The 17961-nt window shown below is 41.6% G+C and overlaps 2 long non-coding RNA genes across 2 annotated transcripts; one reads left to right on the plus strand and one right to left on the minus strand.

Moving 5' to 3' along the window:
- Window positions 1-280: 280 nt before the first annotated feature.
- Window positions 281-10863, minus strand: LOC137436246 (uncharacterized). The gene is made up of 3 exons (XR_010986217.2): window positions 10851-10863; window positions 4704-4755; window positions 281-1736 (listed from the first exon to the last, which is right to left on the minus strand). It is a non-coding gene; the product is annotated as an uncharacterized LOC137436246 (long non-coding RNA).
- Window positions 10864-11548: 685 nt separating this feature from the next.
- LOC137436247 (uncharacterized) lies at window positions 11549-14616 on the plus strand. Its single transcript, XR_010986219.2, has 3 exons — window positions 11549-11610; window positions 12338-12484; window positions 13991-14616. It is a non-coding gene; the product is annotated as an uncharacterized LOC137436247 (long non-coding RNA).
- The last annotated feature ends 3345 nt before the right edge of the window (window positions 14617-17961 follow it).

Genomic DNA, 17961 nt, shown 5'->3' on the forward strand with positions numbered 1-17961 from the left:
GACCACACCCGTCGTCTTTGATAAAATCCAAAACCTTCTGCCAAAAGTATGTCAGGCCAAAAGTTACATCGACAGCCCTAAAGTTGGGCATGAAGGAGAGAACCGTAAGAACGGTGATATTTGTTCATGGAGAGAATAAAATGCAGACAATATTTAACAGCTAAGGTTAAAGTCCAATTGGCATTTGAAAATGTTACAGGTTGGTGATATATTTGAACAATTAGGCTTATTAGTCCCCTACCGGTGTACACCGGAGGGGACGAGAGGTTTGCACGCCGTCCCTCCGTCTGTCCGTCCGTCAGTCCGTCACGCAAAGAACAGTTTTCCGGACTTTTTTTTCTAAACTCTTAATGCTAATGATTTCAAACTTGGTACATGGTTTCCTCATGATAAGTTACAGATCAAGTTCGAACATCACGACGTTTCGATCATTTTTGACAAAGTTATGGAACTTTGAACTTTGGGAATTCTGATAATTCTGATGATCCTTAACTCAGTGCCATGTTAAGTTTTAATTTCCTTTAAAAAAGATTTTCTCTGCAATAATAGGACCGATTGAGGTCAAATTTTCACCGTAGGGGGGACTCGGTCTGCAGAATATTTTAATGGTAATTATGACGTCACAGGTCACGTGGTTCGGCCGCCATATTGTTTTTCGTGAAAACACGAAAACCCCTTTTTCTCTGCAACGGCTGAACAGATCGAGGCCAAACTTTGCAGGTAGAATCGCATACCCATGACGAACAAAAAAGTCACCCAGCATGACGTCATGCGTCACATGGTTTCAGAGTTATGACGTTTTTAAAAGCATGAACCTTTAAAACCGAGCTCCATTATTTTTGATCCAATCGAGGGGAAACTTCACAGATCTGTTCAGCATGTCAGTCTACTAAAACGTCCTTTTGGAATTTGCGATAGGGCACGTGGTTTGGCAGATATCGTTAATTAAACGAAAAAAAAATAAAAAATGGATATCTCTTGTTTATTCTAGTTCTCCTCAGCCTCGTCTCGCGAACGTCAACAGCGCGACACATCGCGTGCTCTCCGGAGGGGCGGAGCCAAGCCGAGCAACATATATATACACATCGATCATTGATCGTGAACCAGAAAATATAATAAATTACTAATATTTAGCGACTCGAAAGGTTCTTTATCACTTCTTTTCTCGTGCTTCTGCTGACCTTTCTTAAAGGTGTATAAATCGAAGTCCCGAGTGCGAATCACAGGTGAGCCCGTCCTGAGGTAATTAGCTATTGGGAACGATTCAGAACCTGTGGATAAAAAACCCTTGGTAATTTCCCCAACAGTTTTCCGGACGACAGACTGCCGGTAGGGGACATGTATTGCAGCGCAATACTCAGAATGCTTGTTGATTTATGAAAGGCTGGAAGTATGGCGGGCTGAAGGTACACTAACTTACCACTAAGCTGTCTAGCCTGAGTTTGAATATCGACCCAGCTACAAACTGTCATCCTGGTGTTTCACAGGCCCTTCAGGTCCCTCTGATGACCTTTAAACTGCCATTAGTTGCTGGATGTTGAAGATCCCACGGTGTACTTCGCGAAGAGTAGGCTAGCTATCGCCGGCACCGTGGACAAATTCCAAATTACTATGGAAGCCTTTCTGTCATCGTGCTGTATGTTGCATGAATATCAAATGCGAACAAATTGGTTGTTGTTGGTGCGTCGTTGAATGCCTTGTCACCACCAGCAAGTTATGAACTAGATGTGTCCAGACTGTAACACAAAAAAACGTGCACATTGTGATACAAGCATGTAACAATGAAACATGCATGGCAGTGATGTTCTGATAAAGATACCCTTTGAATCATGTGGATTGGTCAACTCAAAATTCGACATGGCAGCCATTTTCTTAAAAACAAAAATTGAATTAATTAAATCGTTAAAATCTTAATTTGGTAAATTGAAAATTTCAACAACCTCTTATAGATAATATGTATTTGTGTGATTTTGTATTGATACTCGTACATTCTAAATAAAATATTAACTACTGTATAAAGCATCTGAAAATGCAAAGCCCGTCCACGTACATTTGTATTTCTGCGTCCGTTTGTATTCAGACGTATTCTTTTTCCATATGCTAAAAATAACGAAAACGGTTTAAAAGTAAAACGGCATTCTTAGAGCGTATACCTCCTCCAGGCCGAGTAGCTTATCCGCAATCCGCAATCGGCCCTGAATCAAAATCGAATCGGCTTGTTCTTGTCACCGAACCAACTCATCCACCAAGTTTAGTCATAACTCGTCCATAACGTTTTCAGATATCGTGCTATGTATCGGTTTTAGCCATATCACTCAATGGTGAAGAATCACTTAAAAATTATACGAGCCGGATCTGGATCTTCACCCAAATTGAACCAATTCTTCCTTGTCAGACACCCAACCTCTCCACCAAGTTTCGTCCGAATCCGTCCACAACCTTTTTAGATATCCTGCTATATGTCGGTTTTTGGCCCTATTCCCCAATGGTGAAGAATCACTTAAATTCTAGTAGCCGGATCCGAATCTAGATCTTCACCAAAATCGAATCATTTCATCCTTGCCACATACCAAACCTCTCTGCCAAATTTTGTCCGAATCCGTCCACAACCTTTTGAGATATCTTGTTCACAGACCGGCAAACAGACAAACAAACAGACAGACAGACAGGGGTGAAAATATAACTTCCACCCACCTTTGGTGGCGGAGGTAAAAACTACAAAATTAAAATTGATGATTTTATGCAGCATGCACCTTTATTTTATGCACCTTTGAGCTTTAAATTAGATCTAAAAAATAATCGGCTTCGAGCTTTTGATTGGTGAACCAATTCAGAGTTCAAAGCAAATTCTTCAAATTTTAGGTTAATCCGAAGAAAAGTGATGATCTTATGTGACGCTGACCTTTGACCTTTTGACAAAATTATCAATTTTCCTTCTCTGTATTATCATAATAAAGCTTTGGTGAAAATTTGATGACAATAGCTCAAATGGTAAAAGAGTTATGGCCCAGACAGACACAGACACCCATATACACACAGACACACATATACACAGACATACATTCAACTAATAATTCTGTGTCTGTGTGTATATGTGTACATATACAGTACACATATACACACAGACACACACACACACACACACACACAGACACAGAAGTGATTACAAAAACCCATCTCTTGCTGTGCAGGGGACGGGATAAAAAGTTTATGGCACATTTTAGCAACTTTGGCGGCCATTTTGAAAAAGATGGTGGCCATGTTGAAAGAAATGGCCGCTATGTTGATCGAGTTGGCTAATCGACTGTTCTTAAAGGGTATCTATAAAAGAGCCCAACGGCCAAATTCCATGGTTGTATCACAATGTGAACAATTCACCCTAATAAATGGTGTTGGCTGCCAAGCTATTTGTAGAATGGTGTCATGAGATTATTCTGAACCCGAAAACTCTCTTCCAAACCTGCCGGACCATCCGAGCCTTTAATAATGGGAAACGTAGAGCTTGGATCTATTTTGAACCTATTCCCGGCCTGAAATAATGCATAACTTCTTGGTGGAGACCAGGTATCACTATCAGCGACACATAATTCCCCATTTAAATGTTCCAGAATTAATTCATCCTGTTGTTCAATCATTCTGTCAACGAGGATTTACGAATGAATTATTCAGAAATAGTTTGTTCATTGTGCAAGTGTCTCTTACATTCTCTGTGGAATACATTTCCTAATGACATCAAGTTGTGATTTTCCAGGCTAACACCTGTTTTACTGCAAGTCTTTCCACCTCTGACAGGCGAATGGCACAATTGTATCAGGTAAGGTGGCGATCACCTATTGGTAAGGATACGAAAATGGTATCCCAGAGGTTGCGGATTGAAATCCGGCCGAAAGCAGCAGTTTTTGAAGGGTTTGGATTCGAAGCTGCTGGAAACTGTACCAGTCTCAGGAGAAATTCCATGTCACTTTTGGATTATTGGCACAAACAACAACAACAACAACAACAACGCAGGCTCCTATTCACAAATGGGATTAATATGACTGTCCTGATTGGTATGGTCTATATCTGGTGCCTTTCCATTTTCTGGTTGACTGTTTGCTATATGTGGTACCAGGATTGGGCACTACATGAAATACCGGTAGGTACATTGCGAAACCAATAGGTGTTTCAAAGATATCCAGGAAGAGGCCATCAGCCAATCATAACTATGTTGCATCCACATCGCATTTACTTGAATTCTTAATTACACCCATTACCAAAAGTTTTGGGACTCCTAAACTTGATCTGAACACTTTCAACTGGCATGCATTTGTGCAATGACCTCAATGGCAATTTTGCATTAGGCTTTGTTACCAAAAGCCACAACCAGGTTAATAATCTGCAGAGGTGAGTGTGACCTTAACAATTAATTATCTTAAAGGATTAGAGATTATTTTCTTAATGCTGTTTTACTATATTAATTTGATTCCTTTGCTGATACAAAGGAGATTTGATTTGTATAAGAGATTAGTCTTTTTTTTTTTGCATCACTAATTGTGTGTGTGTGTGTGTGTGTGTGTGTGTGTGTGTGTGTGTGTGTGTGTGTGTGTGTGTGTGTGTGTGTGTGTGTGTGTGTGTGTGTGTGTGTGTGTGTGTGTGTGTGTGTGTGTGTGTGTGTGTGTGTGTGTGTGTGTGTGTGTGTGTGTGTGAGTGATCCATTTTTGCACCTTTTATGTAATGCTGTGATGTTGGCCGATTTCCAAGCAGATGGAAGATGACCTAAGGTACATGACAGGGTGAAAAGGTCAGAGAGAGGAAGAGCAAGAGCAGCAGCACAGGATTTTAGGACACGTGAGCTAACGCCGAGTTGCAGAGTCAGAGTCGAGGGTTGTCAGAAACTTCTCCACATTCTCATTTTCAACAGACACAGAGTCCAGGAGCAGTTGGGTGCGACTGGGAAGGATGGCTACAGCGGGTGAGGGGTTGGGGACACAAGATTCCGAAGCAGACACATTCGGCCTTCTCAAGAGTAGAGGCGGCTGTGGTGCCATTTGAGGGAATGGATAGAGAGGAAGCATACGCTAAGTTTTCCCAACGTATGAATTATAACGTGTGACTTCCCAACATGAATTGCATGTGAATTCCAAACAACAGCCACCAGGTTTAAGAGGAGGGAGACAAGCTTGACAGTTCAATATTGAGGTCATCAGGTGCCATCAATTTGCTATATATTTATATGGTGCCAGTGGCACTTGTAAGTAACCTTGGTTTAAATTTAGTTTGCTGAAAACAGTGGAGCCATGGAAATGTGTAGTGAGTTCTTCTGCAGTGGGCAGGGGATATTTAAATGGTGGAATGTTGATCACTCATCCCACCTACCATGTCCCCATATACTTCCATATCCTCACTGATCCAAAACCAATTATTTTGTGTCGTCATGAGGTTCGTATGAATTATGATGGCTAGTTGACCCCCTCAAGTAGGATGACCTGTCACCATTAGGTACAGGTCCCTAAATCCAGACTCACTGTGCAATTCCAGTCATTTGTTCCTCTTTTTGCCCACCTGTGGAACCAACCTTCTCAGTCTGTTCAATCTCACTCCTCCCTCCAGCGCTTCAAGATGACTGTTCACCTCATTCTCAGGTCACCCTATCCTTCCCTTCTGACAATCTTTTCTACCCTCATCAATCCTCCCCAAACTCGCCTCCTCCTTTTCAGATTTTTGTGCGAAATCCCCTCTCCCTCAACCATCCCTTCTGTTTTTCGTTGCATTGCTGCCTCATCCCTGGTTTTTCCTTCCCTTTCTTTCAGCATTGACCTCCTCCTGCCCCACGATCCCTCCCTTTAATTTCATTTTTCACCCAAGTCTCCCTATGGTGTGTCCCTCTACCCTGCTATTTGTGTGTTTCCCCACTTTCCACAATGTCCTTTCTTTTGTACACCGCTCCTTTCCTATTACATCTCCAGGCGCTGCATAACGTCATTGCCGGGCACCAAAGGGGGCTCGGCAATGACGCACGCTGAAAGAGAGTACTCAGTTTTCACTCCGTTTTGTTTGTTTCTCCGGGGCTAATCTCAGCCATCCTTTGAGCTAGGAAGTTGAAATTTGGGCACAATAGTGAGCAAGTGCTTTGGAAAAAACTTTATTTTTATTTTTTAATTTATCAGTTAATTGATTAATTATTTCATTATTATCGTTTTATTAAGTCTTTCTCATCTGGGAAATATCTCGGGCACCTTTTGAGCTAGGAAGCTGATATTTGGACACGACAATGACCAAGTGATTTGGCTGTAAATGGTATTTTTGATTTATTGATTAATCAATTAATCCATTCATTATTTATTTATTTGATTAATTCATTCATTCATTTTCAAAAAGTTACACATTCGGATGAAACGGTGGTGGTTTGGGTATGCTTTAAGCCAATTGATTAATACATTAATTATTTTACGATTTTTTTTTTCCCATTATTAATCACTTTTTTTTTTCTCATCTGGGCAATACCTCAGACACCTTTTGAACTAAGAAGCAGATATTTGGACATGACAGGGACCAAGTGATTTGGCTCTAATGTATATATTTTTGTTAATTAATCGATTGATCACTTAATTGATTTTTTTAAAGTTACCGATTCAGATGAAACGGTAGTGGTTTAGGTATGCTCTTAGCCAAATGATCAATAATTTAATTATTTTACGATTATTATTTATTTATTTTCATTATTAACGACTGATTTATTTTCTTTCTCATCTGGACAATATCTCAGGCACCTTTTGAGCTAAGAAGCTGATATTTGGACACAACAATGACAAAGTTATTTGGCTATAAAGGATATTTTGATTTATTGATTCATCAGTTTATCGATTAATTATTTATTGATTAATCAATTAATTATTTTTGATATTTTTTTTTCGATTAATGAAGTATTTAATTAGCTTTTAAAGTTTCTACTTCGGATGGAACACTGATGGTTTCGATGCTATTAGCCAATTGATTAAGAAATTAATTATTTTATTATCATTATTTATTTATTTAAATTGGATAATTAATCAATCAATTATTGTACACCTCTCCCTCCCAATACCATCTCGTCTCTATGTGCTGCATGGTGGCATTGCCAGGCGCTGGAGGATATGTTATTTATTTATTTGGCATGGAGGTGGTGTCCTTTGAATGTAGGTCTCCCTATTTATTTATTTCTTTGCGGATTTCAAGCAATTGTGATATTGCCTGACCATTGTTATCTGACATCTATAATACGTATATACAGTTTAAGACCCTGGAATAATTATATCGCCTGGAATACTAAGCCTGGAAAGCTTAAATATATGGGTTAGCCTAAAAAGGAGTTGACATGAATGCAGCTGCATTTACAAAACCAGTACGCTCACTAAATCAGTGCTCTACGTTGTGTACATTTACTAACCTGACAAAATTGATTAACGAAAAACAAAGGAATTAATTTTACAATGACTCGATAACATTTAAAGACAATCCTAAACTCGCTGAACCAACTATAAAAAGCTGATCTTTTGTCAACGCTCAAAGGGAAGTAATTACGCAACTACTAATTCCAATTACAATACGAGTCATCCCCTCTTTTTTTAACACAACTGGATAATTTTTAACCATCCGTCTTGTTCTCCCGCTCCCTTTATCATATGTTTTATGTGTCAGTTTGTCTTTTTTGTGATCAATGTTCACTCTTACACGAGCCTCGACCTTATATACAGAAATAAATAAAAATAAATGTTATATCAGCCCTGTATCTAATCAATTCAAGATCAGCAGAGTGTGATGCAGTTACTGCCTGCCTGTTGGTGGTGTGGAGTAATGGACATCTCAATGTGGAGTCATCTCCCAATAGGAAGACGGGCTTTCCAAATCATGGGAGAGGTAGATGAGGCCCAATAAATTTCCTTTCAAGCCATTCCAGTCTTTACTGAGAGAGGGAAATAAAGGATTCAATTTATAGCAATGCATCGACTGCGAATTCTGCGAGAGTGAAAGAAGTGAGAAAGCCAGCTGTGAAGGCGGCCTTTTCTGCCATTAGGCAGTGAACTTGGCAAACCGGGAAGGAAGCCAAACTGTGTTGAATGCCTGGGATATATATCCAGGGCATCCGTCGTAGCCCCATGTTTGAGATTTAGCACCTCCCTCCATCATTACCCCTTGTGCATAGTGCGATGCGGGGGGAGGGGAGGGAGAGGACCTTTTCAAATAGTCGGTAATGCTGTTTAACAAAGAACTTCAATATATTTGTAGATCTACTGCAGTCTATATACCCCCAAAGGGTTAATAACACGACCCTTCCTGCCGCTTCCATGGAGTTCTTCCAAGGCCTTTTCATGGCGTTTTTCCAAAGCTGCTTATCATTACAAAAGTAATAACAATACATGATAATAGAATAGTATTAATGATATTATGAAACAATATCCCCACTCCTCAAGGGGTTTTGTGGATTGCGATATTGCCCCCTCCCCGACAACCTTACTGAAGTCAATATTACTATCAGGAATTTAGAATCGTGAGGCACGGTCTGATCCTTTCAATGACCTGATCGAACATAATGTATGATAATATCATGCATGGTGGGATCCTTTCAATGACCTGATCTAACACGTTATCATGTCATGCATGGTCTGATCCTTTCAATGTCCTGATCTAACATGTTATAATGTCATGCATGGTCTGATCCTTCCTGATCTAACATTATAATATCATGTATGGTCTGTTCCTTTCAATGAGATGATCTAGCACGTTTTCATATCATGCATGGTCTGATCCTTTCAATGACCTGATCTAACATGTTATAATATCATGCACGTTCTGATCTTTTCAATTCCGTGATCTAACATGTTATTATATGCACGGTGGGATCCTTTCAATGACCTGATCCTACATGTTGTAATGTCATGCATGGTCTGATCCTTTCAATGTCCTGATCTAACATGTTATAATGTCATGCACGGTCTGATACTTCCTGATCTAACATGTTACAATGTCATGCATGCTGTGATCCTTTCAATGGCCTGATCTAATATGTCATGTCATTCATGTTCTGATCCTTTCAATAACCTGATCTAACGTGTTATAATACCATGCATGTTCTGATCCTTTCAATGACCTGATCTCACATATATTATATTTATATTTATTAATATAATAAAACAATGTGTGTGTGTTTGTCCCCCTTCAAAAGGCTAGGTTTTTTAATTTAAAGGCTTTGAGTTGTCCTTTAGGAGGGATTTGAGTGGGGAAGGGGGGTGGGGGGGGGGGGGAGTTAAGGGGCAGTCTTTGAACACGACTGTGTCCACCGGTTAAAAGACCTAGAAGACGACCCAAAAGACCCCAAGGACCCCAAAGACCCAATGGACCCCAAACGCTCAAAATACCCAAAGACCCAAAATACTCTGTAGACTGTTAAAGACACTAAAGAAAATGAAGACCTAGAAGACCCCAAGGACCCAGAAGACCCCAAGGACTCTGAAGACCCCAAAGACACTTAAATACCCAAAAGAACACAGAGACCCAAAAGTCCCCAAGACCCAAAAGGCCAAGAAGACCCTTAAATACCTTGAAGACCCAAAATACCCAAAGACCAAAAATACCCCAAAGACCCAAAAGTATGAAAACCCTGTAGACCCAAAAGACCCTGAGGATCCAAAAGACCCAAACAACCCCAATGACCCAAATGACAAAGAGGACCCCAAAATACCACAATGCCTCAGCAGACCCCCAAGGACTCTGAAAATCCAAAATATGCCAAAGACCCAAATGGGCCCCAAACACAAAATACCCCAAAGTGCCAAAATACACGAAAGACCCAAAAGACTGAAAATACCCTAAATACCCAATGGACCCCAAATACCCAACATTTTGGGAAGACCCTAAGACCTCAAGGACCCAGAAGACCAAATAGACCCTAAACACCCAAAATACCCAAAGACCCTAAATACCCTGTAGACTGTTAAAGACACAAAAGGCCATGAAGACCCAGAAGTCCCCAAAGGCCCAAAAGACAGAAAAGTAATTGACCCCAAACACCCAAAATACCCCGAAGACCCAAAAGACCCCGGAGACTTTTAAATATCCAAAAAACCACAAATGCCCCAATTATCCAAAAGACCTCAAAGACCCTTAAATATCCAGAATACTCCAAAGACCACAAGATGCTTAAAGACCCAAAAGACAACAAAAACCCAAAAGGCCCTGAAGACCCAAAATTCCCCAAAGACCCATGAAGACACCAAAGACCCAAAACACTGAAAAGACCCCAAGATCCTTAAAAACCCATGAACACCCCAAATACCCAAAACACTGAAAAGACCCCAAGACCCTTAAATACCCAAAACACCACTGATACCCCAAAGACCCAAAATGACCCTGAAGATTCAAAGACCCTTAAATACCCAGAAGACCCAAAAGACCATGAAAACTAAAAAAAATACCCCAAAGATCCAAAAGACCCAGAAGACCCTTAAATACTTCAAAGACCCTTAAAGACACAGAAGACTGAAAAGACCCCAGAGACCCAAAATATGCCAAAGACCCGAAAAAAATCGAAAAGACCCAGAAGACCAAAAAGTCCCTGAAAATCCAAAATACCCAGAAGACCCTTAACAACCCTACAGAACCAAACAATCCAAAACACCAAAAAGACCCTTAAAGACCATGAGGACCCAGTGGAACCCAAAGACCCAAATTAACCCAAAAATCCAAAATACCAAGATGACTGAAAAGACCCGAGGACCTCAAAGAGGCAGAGGACCCAAATTACCTAAAATACCCCAAAGACCCAAATGAACCAGGAGATCCCAAGGATGCAAAAGAGCTTGAGCACCCAAAAGAAGAGTAATTATCTCTCTTACATTGGAATTGTAGACGGAGGCTTGCAAACCGATCCTTGAGGTCGGTGTATGGAAGCGTTTTTTTTTTTTTAAATCACAATAAATACACGGCATAGAGAGGTGAAATTCGCTGAACGTGACGTGCAAAGTGCGCAGAGTAAAACGAGTGTTCATTTATGTCTGAAGGATGTCTAATAAATAAAGATGATAAAAGCACTCCTGACACTAGGCCCAGACTTCGGCATGCTCACGTCGCTGTACCGTCAAAAACTGTTCCAACCCGTCAAAGGGCTTTATACTCGTTATAATGTAATGCATGTGTAGAAGCTGACAAATGGTAATTGCCATTTCTGTCCAATCAAAGCCAAGGGAAAATAAGGCATATCATGTGTAGTTGATTACAAGGGAAAATGATATGCATTCTGGGTTGGACAGCAGTTGTTATTGTGACTTTCTGGCTTGTGGGATTATCATGTAACCTTGTAGCTGATTGTTGAAGATCAGCTTTGGGTCAGGGGGGGTTGTTGTGGTGCTGAGGAAGACTTGCATGGAGCTTATTGAAACGTGGCTCACTGGAGTAGGGCAAATGGTGAACTTTTAAACTCTGTTTATGGAAGGGCTGGGGGAGTCATTTCTAGGAATTGTAGCTGCCACGTCGTCAGCCCACGATCTCATTAGGGGAGATAACATGCTGTGCTGTTCCTCTTGAAATGTATAAATACCACTAACTCGACCCTTGCGTTTTCAGAGAACCGTAGGGGTACTTGCGTATGCTCATCTTGTATGATTACTTTCTCTCCGTGTACACATACTTCATTAAATTTCCTTGTTACAGTCTGAAGTGGTTGGTGATACATTTTGTGGTTCGAGTGGTTCCAACAACTTGGCTTCCACACATGTTTTAATACTTTAAATTACCTGATCTAACATGTTATATTAATGCATGGTCTGATCCTTTCAATGACCCGATCAAACATGTTATAATGTCATGCATATGCATGTTCTGATCCTTTCAATGACCTGATCTAACATGTTATAACATGCATGTTATGAATCTTTCAATTACCTGATATAACATTGTATAATGTCATGCATGTTCTGAATCTTTCAATAACCTGATCATAATAATAAGGATAATAACATGACTCCCCCTGCCGCTCCTGTCGTGAGCGGGTGTACTCGTCATTCAAAACAGGAAACTTACTGTTTTTAGGGATGGCATAAAGGACACAGATAACACGCATGAAGAACTAATTTAAAGTGTCAACTAAGGTGGTGGAAAGCACGGTGTATCCCAAATGCATTAACTGCGGGAAACTTCTGATTCAATTGTTTCTTTTTTTTTTCAAGACTTCAAAACGACTTTTATTTAAATTGCTTCAAAACTTTGTATGTAGCACATGACCTGTAGAACACAAATTGTCTTCTTTGCACTTCTAAAACCTTTCAGTTTAGCAGTACTTTGGCAAAATTGTACGCCGTTTCGACCAATCAAATTTGTCTCTCAGGGCGGAGGAACATCGATGTTCAGACAAAATGGCGGCGTCCAGGGACGCAATGCTTGAGCTAACTTCAACCAAATCATCTGTCTGTTTCATGCATCTTTTTCTCAAAGTTCATTCCAAAATCATCAAAACGAAAGGAGATGGCAGAAGGTTTGTGATCGCTTAAATGTGTTTGCAAATATCCACATGGTAAAGTTCCCATACTTCCTGCTTATGCTTCCTGCTTCCATATGCTTATACGCTTCTGCTTATCCATGCTTCCTGCTGTTGGACCTATTTTAAGTCTTTATAATACATGAGATTTCAACATTTTTGGGGCTGTCAACCAGTCTGCCAGAAGCTCCACATCTTAGCGATGTAAATGGAGGGGTAACCCTCCCTATGTCTTTTTTCTCAACACTGCACAGTGCACACGGTAAGGTGTTCCATGAACTCTATAGTTGGAAAAGTAACAGCAGTATGTCCGGAGTTGAGAGACCGGTACTGAATCCAAGCTGATTCGCAGAGATTAGGCTGTTTGAAAAGACTTCATTTGCAGGCAGTTTAAAACCCTCAATCACAAATACGAAAGGGTCGTCTCCGTTTTTTATTGCAATCAGAAACACAAAGTTCAGGAGAACATCGTGACATTCCAACTTAGAACAGCAGATTGTGCAAGCCAGTTGGGAGCATGAGTTTGCTGGCATCGAAATAGATAGAAAGCCAATTTGGCTTCTGTGCAGGAGATCATTTGTCTGAAAATCGAATATTGTGATGAATCACTACAAATCGACACACAAATCTCAAAGAAAAGCTCAGCTTTCACTAGAAATTTCCTCCAAGATCAGGATTACAGAAATCCCAAATTGCTTGCCTGAAAACCCATCTTCAAAAGGAGAGGTCAAGGTTTGGTTGGACAATTTACACATTTCACCTCATTATATACATCGCCAGAGTCAGTATGTCCAGTTGACAAGTTACATGTGGTGAAAGTTGTCAACCCGATTCGTTCCAAGATCCTGCATTATCGGCAGTTTTGCTCTTTGCTGGAAGAAATCAAAGTAACGTTTTGTGATATTCATCATATCTAAAATGTCAGATGGCTGAATGGTGGTGCAGTTTTTCAGGAATTTGCTTATCTCCTGCAATTTCTATTGAAATAAAAAGGAAAGAAGGATCGGTTGGAGAAATTGGAAAATCAAACATGGCTGTGTGACCTTTTCTTCCTGAATGACCTGTATATTTCTGGCAGGAATAAAATCATGAGGATAAAACCAAAGATGGTATGCGAGATTTTCTGCCAATGTTTCATTGTTGTTGACTTGACTTTCTGCTAAAAACATTAATTCAATGGAGATATTTTATGAATGGACCAGTATGCGGACTTTCCTTGTGATTTAAAACATATTTTGCCCACAGATTCACCGGTTTAAAAAAAAAATTGAAAGTGTTTTTTTGATTTCTTGAGAAATCCATTCCATTTTGATTTTACAAGGACGCTGGATTTGGTAGGAGTTTTTGGCCCTCGGTTGCGACAGTTTTGAGGTGGAACGTATGCCACTGAAAGATGCTCAAAAAGATTCTCTCTTTACTATGTTTACTATAAGCTTACACAATTATGGCAGAAAATATTTTCACATCCTGATTAACCTGAACGGGTCCTTCTTTTGTATGCAGCACATGGACACGATAGTAGCATCAGCAGCTGAGGGAGATGGAGAAGGGCATTCGCGCGTCTGTGCCACTTGTCCAGTTGCCCCACCCCAGTCTGTTAAATCAGGAATTCGGAATTTGTGCATGGTGCCACCGACAGCTCGCCAACTCTTCACAAAGGACACCGTGGGATCTTCAACATCTATCAACTAATGCCAGTTTAAAGTCCATCAGAGGTACGATACACATATTGCCCTGATGTGTAACTATCAACATTTGATTCAACTTAAATTGTGTGAGACATTTTCTGCATTTAACCTGCTGAAAACAAAGCCAAAGGACAGGAATGTTGAGATGAAACTTGAAGCTCATCTGAGAATTATGAGTTTCCCGGTCATTTGAATCTCATTTCTCTCATTTGCTGATTGAAAGAGAAGCTCAGATTTCCATTTCAATTCAATCATAAACGATTGCTTTTTTTTTGCCTTTTTGTGGGGTGAATGTGAATTTTTGTGAATGTGAACACACCTTTTTGTGGTGTGAATCACCACATTCTTTGTTTTGCCGTTCGTAAATTCTCATAAAATCAAGGGAGGCACAAAGTGCCGGGGCGCCCTACATCTGGCAAATAAAATACATTTACTTCTTCATGCAGCTGTATGAATCAAATTGGCGCCTCTTTATATGAACTTTTCGAGAGCATTACTTGGTTCCTCCTAAGAACACAAGGGTAGTCCACCATGCACACGAGATTTTTTGAATGTCCCTTATTTTGTATTGTTGGGCATTTTCTACAAGCTATGGAATGTCCCTTCTTTTCTATACTTTGCCATATGATGCATACCATATAAAGGGGCCTTTTCTATGCCCCTGGCATTTTCCCCAAGAATCACAAGTTTAATGTACATAGATAGTTAGCACGTGTGCAATAATTTCCTTTTAAATTTATATAAATAAAACCTTTGCTTCCTTTGGTTGCTTTAGTTGGCCTTCCATGGTGCAAAGTTAATCAGCACCTGCTATATAGCACCTGTCATACTTACAGGTATGAATTTTGGATTTCCATCCTACATTATTGTATTATTTGTTTCTTAAATGCCTCCACGGCAGCATTGGTGTCTCACAATGTTAACTACATTGCAATATCTTGTGTAAACAAGGTTTTCCATAAGCCTCATGAGTTCACCAAAAAAAATAAAAATTGTGCAACCATTTGTTGCTTAATGGATAGGAAGATTCAGGTGAAAAAGACAATATACATAATCATGCATGTACAGAATGCAAGGTAGATATAAAAATGGGGTTGGGGGGGAGCTTTGCATTGTAAAAATGAAATAAGAGAGCAGAGAAAAAAGGCTAAAAAGTTGGAGAGGCAGACAATTTGTTGAGAAAGAGAGGACATTGAAATAATGTGGCAACATTTATTCTTTTTCTTTCATATGTAGCCTGTGGCTGCATCATTTTCTGTGCCACTGATGAAGTGACCTCCATTACCAGTCCGCTGTACTCATTTTGCTGACCTCGGAAAGATGACAGGCTGAATCAACCCAGCTGGTGTTAATTCAATGACATGACAGGGTCTCAAACTCAGGACCCTAGGATCTCAAGCCAGCCACCTTGACCGTTAAGTCAACACCAGGGTTAGTGGTTTGGTGATAGATCGCCTAATCTTTGCGAAGGACACCATGGCATATTTAATGTCCAGCAATGTATGCCGGCATATGTGATATCCAGTTTGACCGTCCATCCGAGGGATGGCACACACATTGACGATTCTCCCTGCCTGTTAGACACTAGGATGACAGTTTATAGCTGAGCTGAGATTTGAAACCCAGGCTAGACAGCTCAGAGGTGCGTGTGCGTACCTCTCAGCGATTTTGCGAATGTAACATGTAAATCTCCCATTTTCTGTCTGTTCTTGAAAAATGCGTGGAAAAAAAACACTGGTCAAATGCACAGCAAAATATTGTTGCGGATATGGGATTTGCATCCATCCATATCCGCTTGTAAATATTCCCCTATTTCCTCAATACTTCCCAACTATCCCCAATCCCCCATTCCCTAGTCCCATTTTCTGTAAACAACACTCTGTAGACCCGACCTCCCCCTATTTCCCCCATTAAATGTCGTGCCCAGGTCCACCGCATCTCACGTAGACAACTATAGGACATCTTGCTAGTTATTCTTAGTCTATGTCAGTTAAGGACTCGTTTCCATTAATTCTGACCCTTCGTTGCACCAGAATGTGATTGTATGGCACCGTTAGGAAGTTTAGGACCTCCCAATACCTCCCCGCAGCTCTTCCTCACGGTTCAGCAACAACAACAACAACAACAACAACAGCAACGGCAGTGGCGGGCGCGGGAAGTGCGCGTCCTCACTCCGGCTTGGTTGGTAGGGGGTGTTGGGAGGGCATCAGGCCTTCCCAACGAGCCGCCATCGAACATGTGCTCGACGGGGTTACCAAATAGGGGCTCCCTGTCAGCTCCTCGTCAAGGGCGGAGCCTGGTAACCCCCGCACCCAATGGAAGCGGCGGACCGGCCCCAGTGGGGCGGAGCCAACCAGCCGAGGGCGTGTCACTCCCCGCTGAGCATGCGCAGGGAGAGGGAGGTGACGTCAGATGCGCGCTGAGCTTGGAGCAAGCAAGACGTACCCTCCGAGCGCTGTGAGGCCTCCCCGCATCTTCTGGACTGGACCGTGCTTTATCCTGTCCCGAGCCAAGGTGCACCTTGTGCCATCGAACTACCTGTCCCTCCCTGCCATCAATCCCTGTGTAAGTCAGCCTTGTTCCGTTTGTCTGTGGTCTGTCCGGGAATAGATAAGATTGTATTTAAGTGCCCATCTCTTCTGTGTCTTTTACCTCACTCTGCCGTGTAATCTACCCCCTTTTCTCCACCACTGTAATTATACCCTCCTCCGGAGGTCTTGAGAACTGTACCCCTTGCGTCGTTTCCTCTTTCCCAGTCGTCGCGTCCTTTCCATCATTGATTTGGCATAGCGCGATTTGGTCAACGTCTGGGTGGAATCGGGGTCTAGTCGGGGAATAACTGTTCGGTCGCGGCAATACCACCGCTCGGTAAATAACATCTAAACCGCATCCATAACAATTGGTGTCGGGAGTGAGATACGGACCCGAAGCGCGCTTAACGCGCTCAAAATTACAAGTCACCGAAATTTGATTTTGTTTTACAAAAAACCCGAATTTTGAAAGTCGCGCTATGGGAGATCAAGACGGCTGGGTTCCGGTAGAGGAGAGTGAGGCAGGGTCGATCCAGGACCAAATTGAGGGACATGAGGAGAGCGAAGCAGTGAGGGCGGCAGGTTCGCAAAATGGCGTCCTCGCGCACGAGGTTACGGGCGCGCAAAATGGCACCTCGCACATGGCTACGGCGACCGCGCCCGTGACCGTAGCAGCGCCGCTGGTGGATTCGAACCTTTTTTTCCTGCAAATGAGGGCCCTTATGGGACAAATGGGAGACCAAATTGGAGGTTTGAAAAACAGTATAGAGGCTCAGAGTGAGCAAATGGGGGTAATGGGGTCCAATAGCGAGAAATTGAGGGAGGACATGGGGGCCAATAGCCAACGGTTAGAACAAAGGATGGGGTCCAATAGCGAGAAATTGAGGGAGGACATGGGGGCCAATAGCCAACGGTTAGAACAAAGGATGGGGTCCAATAGCGAGAAATTGAGGGAGGACATGGGGGCCCAGATCGGAGGGTTAGGGAGTAGAATAGAGGGATTAGACAATAGATTAGGGGAAATACAGGAGGGGTTAACGGGGGTAGAAAACAGAATGGCCGCTCAAGAGAATCAAATGGAAGGGATGAAAAAGGGGTTAGAGGGGTTAGAAAACAGTATGGAAGGCAAATTGAGGGACATGAGGGACCAAGCGGAAAGGGAAGTTTAAAAAATGGGGCAGCAGATAGAGGGGGTCAGAATGGGGGTAGAAACTAAATTGGATGCTCACAGGGAGGAAATGGAGCAGATGAGGGT

This window comes from Myxine glutinosa, chromosome 11 (assembly GCF_964187855.1).
Source record: "Myxine glutinosa chromosome 11, kmMyxGlut1.1, whole genome shotgun sequence".
In the NCBI taxonomy this organism is placed as follows: Eukaryota; Metazoa; Chordata; class Myxini; order Myxiniformes; family Myxinidae; genus Myxine; species Myxine glutinosa.